Source organism: Ochotona curzoniae, unplaced genomic scaffold (assembly GCF_017591425.1).
Source record: "Ochotona curzoniae isolate NIBS_2020 unplaced genomic scaffold, NIBS_Ocur_1.0 contig_1217, whole genome shotgun sequence".
In the NCBI taxonomy this organism is placed as follows: domain Eukaryota; kingdom Metazoa; phylum Chordata; class Mammalia; order Lagomorpha; family Ochotonidae; genus Ochotona; species Ochotona curzoniae.
The window spans coordinates 47,019-52,553 of record NW_024464991.1 but is presented as its reverse complement, the minus strand read 5'-3'; the positions used below and the strand labels follow the sequence as shown (position 1 = coordinate 52,553).

The following is a 5,535-nucleotide window of genomic DNA, read 5'->3' as shown; positions in this document are numbered from 1 at the left end:
TGAGTGCGGGTCGGGAGGGAGACGGGCTCTGCGGGGCAGGAGCGAGGGGAGCGCGGAGGGGACACAGGACCCCGGGAGCCGCCTCAGTGCCGCCCTGAGGGCAGACGTCCCCACCTTGGGCTTGTCCCGCCCTATCCTTCCCCATAGTAACTTAGCAAGCCAAAGGACTCTTCCTTTTCTGCCGCCCCAAGCGAACTTAGACCCGGAGTATGATTCCGGATGGGGGTCTGGGGGTCGGCCCTGGTCTCAGCCCCTCTCTCCCCCAGGTTTCCACTCCCTGATGTATTTCATCACCGGCGTGTCCCGGCCCGGCCTCGGGGAGCCCCGCTTCTTCGCCGTGGGCTACGTGGACGACACGCAGTTCGTGTGGAGAACCCGAGGGCAGAACCGCAGGCCCCGTGGATGCAGCAAGTGGAGCCGGAGTACGTGGACATGCACACACAGCGTGGTAAAGAAGAGACACGCTCTAACATTGTGTACCTGAACACCCTGCCCGGCTACTACAACCAGAGCAAGGCCGGTGAGTGACCCGACCCCTCCCCACGTGCGCCCAGGGCGCTCCGGGTCCCTGGGGCCGAGGTCCCCCCACCTTGAGACTGCGCGCCCCGCGGAGACCCTCGGCGGGAGGAGCCGCGGGACACGCCCAGTTTGCTATTCAGTCCTTATCCTGGAGGGCGGGGGTGGGGTAAGAGCTGCCTGGCTAAGACTGTTCACTGGCGGGCGGGCCTTCGGACAGGCTCTCACACACTCCAGAAGATATATGGCTGTGAAGTCGGGGCGGACGGGCGTCTCCTCCGCGGGTACTGGCAGTGGGCCTATGATGGCGCTGACTACATCGCCATTAATGAGGACCTGCACACCTGGACCGCGGCCAACACAGCGGCTCAGGTCACCAAGCACAAGTGGAAAGTGACAGGTGAAGCTGAAAAATACAGATCCTACCTGGAGGAGGAGTGCATGAAGTCACTGCACAGATTCCTGGAGTTGGGGAAGGAGACCCTACAGCGCACAGGTACACAAGGCTGGTGGAGCTGAACTAGCCCACCTCCCCTAGGACTGGGGTTTGTAGAGGAGGAAAGGAAAGTGGGACCCTGGCCTGTGTCCTCCTCTCCTCATGGCCACAGCAGGAATGTCCTCCTGGACTTTGGGTCCAGAGACAGAGACCCGCCCTTCCCTCAGTGTAGAAGGACTTGGGTTGTGCAGGCATAGAAGATTCTAAAAAGAATCCTCTTGGTGTCCTGGACTCCCACTGGGTCCTGTGAGCTGTGGCCCTTCCCAGGCCTGTCCTCATCTTCAAGTCATGCACTCCAGGGTTTCTCAGTCTCTCAGCCTCCACTCAGGACAACACCAACTCCCTTTCACCCCGTCAGAGACCAGGGGCCTCCTAGCCTGAACCATACCTGACTCTACATCTTTGCAGACAACAGATGATCCCATTGTCTTTATCCAGGCCAGGTCTGGGCTTGCACTGCTCCCTCACCCCAGTCCTCCTGTTCACTCTCAGGATGGACACTGAGTGCAGCTTTGGTGTCAGATGAAAAACATGAAAGGCATGAATTGTCCAAATCTTCCCTCAGACCCACCCACAGCACATGTGACACACCACCCAGTCTCTGACCAGAAGGCCACCCTGAGGTGCTGGGCCCTGGGCTTCTACCCCAAGGACATCACACTCACTTGACACCGAGATGGGGAGGACCTGACCCAGAACATGGAGCTGGTGGAGACCAGGCCTGCAGGGGATGGAACCTTCCAGAAGTGGGCAGCTGTGCTGGTGCCTTCTGGAGAGATACACATGCCAAGTGAAGCATGAGGGGCTTCCTGAGCCTCTCATCCTGAGATGGGGTAAGGAGAGAGTGGGGCAGAGCCTTCAGCAGGGGCAGGGCTGAGACCAGGCTGCCAGAGTCCCTCACCCTTGATTCCTCTCTCAGAGCCTCCTCAGCACACCATACCCCTGAGGGAAGTGATTGCTGACCTGGTCCTCCTGGCAGCTATTCTATTTGTAGCTGTGGTCGCTGCTGTGATGATGAAGAGGAAGCGCTCAGGTAGGGCAGGGTGAGGGCTGGGTCTGAGTCTCCTGTCTGCCAGGGGTAAGGTACCCCTGGGGTAAGGTACCCCTGCTCTGTTCCCTAACTGGGCCCCTGGTGCTCACACTGGTTCTGGTGTGAAGCAAAAGTGAAGGTGGAGGACGAACACTCCACTAGGATGACTCTGCTCACAGGGACCTGAGTTTCAGCAGCCCCAGACCAGGTGGAGGTCCCAGCTGAGGACACACCTCCAGGAAAGGTGCCTTCTGACCCTTTCCTGAGTCTGTAGCCACAGTTCTGGAAACTTCTCTGGGTTTCCTCTATGCAGGTCCCCATGCCCTGCCTTCTTCTGCCTCTCACTAGATGTTTTCTCTCACAGTTGGGGAAGCAGCGAGCTACACTAGGGCTGCAGGTAAGCACTGGGGTATATTTGGGGGGGGGCGGAGTCTCCAAGACCCTTGCCATAGTCAGATGCCCATGGGGAAGCTGCCCTGCCCACCCTGTAGCTCCTCAGCCACACCCCAAGTCCCGATTGGTTCTCCCAGGTGGGGACAGTGTCCAGGGCTCTGACTGCTCTCTCACAGCTTGAAAGGTGAGACCTGGAGGGCCTGGAGGGGAGAGGGGGCAGACTGAGGGGACACAGAGGGGCTGGGGGATCCCCTGCATTTATACATTTTCATGTGTTCTTGGCTATTGCTGTCCCCATGTGTAGTGATGTGAATTTGGCACCTGGTTTCTGCAGTGTGAGATCATTGTCTTATTTGGGACCGACTTCCTGAAGTCCCCATCCTTGTGTCTTCAAAAAGCCCTACCCTCCCTTCCTACCTAGGCATCTGAGTGTGTTCCTGTGGGCACAGTGTGAGGTGGGAGTCTGGGCCCCCAGGCCCAGCATGGGCGCCTACATCTGTGTTCAAGTCAGGTGTACCTGCTGCAGCTTTGTCCACCCCATACAAATCTGAGCAGCAATTCATTCTTTCAAATTTCCAATTTCCCACGGCATCATCACCGAGGGCCCTGATGCTGCCTGTCATATCCACGTGTCTCACAGCCCCGGGTCTCCTGTAGGGGGTGCCTGTCAGCCTCACCCACCGCCACTCCTCTCTTCTCCCTGTCCACAGAGAAGCTCCACTCTCAGGGCCCATTCTGCTCAACACTCCTAGCCTCAGCCCTTGCCAAACACAAAAGAAGATGCAGCTCTCTGCCTCCTGCGCCCACTGTCCTGGGAAAGGCACCGCAGGCCCTGCTCCTGCCTCTGCTCACCCCCTCCCTGCCTGTCTGCATCGCCACTCTGCTCTCCTCCTCCATTCCTGTCCCCCCCCCCCACTTGCTCACTTACCTCCTCCCTGCCCTGCTCTGCTCATCTCCTCCCTGCTTAACATATCCTCACCTCCTCCAGTCCCTGCACTGGTTCTCCTCCTCCCTACAGCTGCAAGGCCTCCAGACTTGCCAGGGTTGCTCCCAGATCCCTGTCCATCTTGCTCAGCTCTTTGGTCTCTAGGTGCCAGACCTCAGTCCGAAGTGCCCTGGCTGCTCCCGGGCTCTGGAATTCGCTTGGCTCCCTCCCCAGCACAGCACAACAAGAGTTCATTCTCCAAGCAAACCTTCTAGAGAAAGCTTCCTGGAGCCCCACGTGGGGACTGCATCAAGAGATATGAGGAAGGCTGTGGGGAGCTGCTGAGGGGAAATCACGGGCAAAACAGGCCCAAGGTTTTGTGTGGTTGCCTTGTGGCTAAATGACTCATCTTGCACTTGCCAGGATCCTATATGGATGCCAGTTTGTGTCCTGGCTACTTCCCTTCCAGCTCTCTGCCTGTGGAATGGGAAAGCAGTCAAGGACAGCTCAAAGCTTGAGACTCTACAACCACCATGTGGTGACCCAGAAGAAGTTCCTGGCTCCTGGGTTCAGATCGGTTCAGCTATGCCTATTGCGGCCACTTGGAGAGTGAACCAGCAGATGGAAGCTGTTTCTCTCTGTCTCTCTTTCTGTAAATATGTAAATTTCCAATAAAAATAAATTTTTTTTAAAAAAAGAAGAAGAAAAGGAAAGAACAGGCCCGGGACCAGCTACAAAGGGCTCTGCCATTGCTGGCTAACCAGGAAAGAGAAGATGCATAACTATGGAGGGACAGGACCCAGAGTTTCCAACAACAGGGGATGAAGACTGAAAGAAGGGAGGGTGGGCACAAAGAATGGGGCAGGCGGTGGAGAGCGCAATCCTGCAGCTGGGGCCAGGACAGCAGCTCTGGTACCCTTGTTGACAGGGAGGCAGGCAAGGACTGCAGAGCAGTATCAAGGTAGAAGGCAGGGGCTGCAGAGGCCAGAAAACCCACAGCCAGAGAACCTGGAGAACCCAGATAGGAAGGGGTGAGGAGGTGGGAAGGTGAGGGCTGCTCCCCTGGGGAAGGAACATCCTGGATTCCATGGGGGCAGGGAGGGTGGGAGGAATTCAGAATGGGAAGAATGCTTGGGGACAAACAGAGGGCAGAGCTCTCAAAGAGTTGGTGCATTTTTACACCAATGGTGCTGGGAAACCTGGATACACACAGGCCAGAAGAAAATAGATGAAAGGAAGCAGAACCCTTAACTTAAACCATAGACAAAAACCAACCCAGTGAATGAAAAACTCAAGACCTGAAACTAAAAATGCTTAGAAGAAAATCCTGGGGAATCTTCATGCAGGACTTGGAAATTCTTTCAAGGTGCTTTTACAGCACCAAACTCATAAGCAAGGAGGTAAATATTGGTCAATACACTCATCAACATGATGACGGTATAGGCCAGGAACCAGAGATGTGACTAGTGGGTAATGGCAGCGCCAATATCCCATATGCTTGCTGGTTCGAGTCCCTGCTGCTCCGTTTCCCATCCAGTTCCCTGCTAATACACATGGGAAAGCAGTGGAGGATGTTCCAAATCCTTGGGTCCCTGCATCCATGTGCATGACCCCGAAGAAGCTCCTGGTTCCTGGTTTCATCTGGACTGCACCCTGGGTATTGCAGGCACTTGAGAGTGAACCAGTTAATGGAAGATATTACTCTCTCTCTGACTCTAAAATCGATATATACATTTGAGAAAAGAAAGAAAGAAAAGAAAGCATTCAGGCCGACTCTTTGCCGCAGATACTAAACATTCATTCACCCTCACCGCACGCACAACAGAATCCCAACACCAGCTGCCTGCCCAGGTGCACCCTGGGAGGCACAGTGATGGCTCCTGTTCTTGGGTCCCTGGCAACTTGTGGGAGATGGAGATGCCATCGCCTGGCATTTGCCTGGTGTGGCAGCCTCGCGTGTTGTGGGTGTCTGAAAACTGCACCTGCAGATGGAAGCTCTCCATCTGCTTCTTGCTTTCTCTTTTCTCCCTGTCTTTCAAATAATAAACCCAAAGAAGAAAATTATTTTTTAAAAGTGAAAAACGTATGTGCACAGAGCATATCAACAGAGATGATAACTGAAGGAATGGTGGGAAAAAAAGCTATGAGGCAGATAGCAGAAAAACACTGGCAACA

The 5,535-nt window shown here is 55.4% G+C and overlaps 1 pseudogene; it reads left to right on the top strand.

Annotated features, from left to right (window-relative positions):
* Window positions 1-147: 147 nt before the first annotated feature.
* On the top strand, window positions 148-1,357 carry LOC121167043 (annotated as a pseudogene).
* Window positions 1,358-5,535: the final 4,178 nt, after the last annotated feature.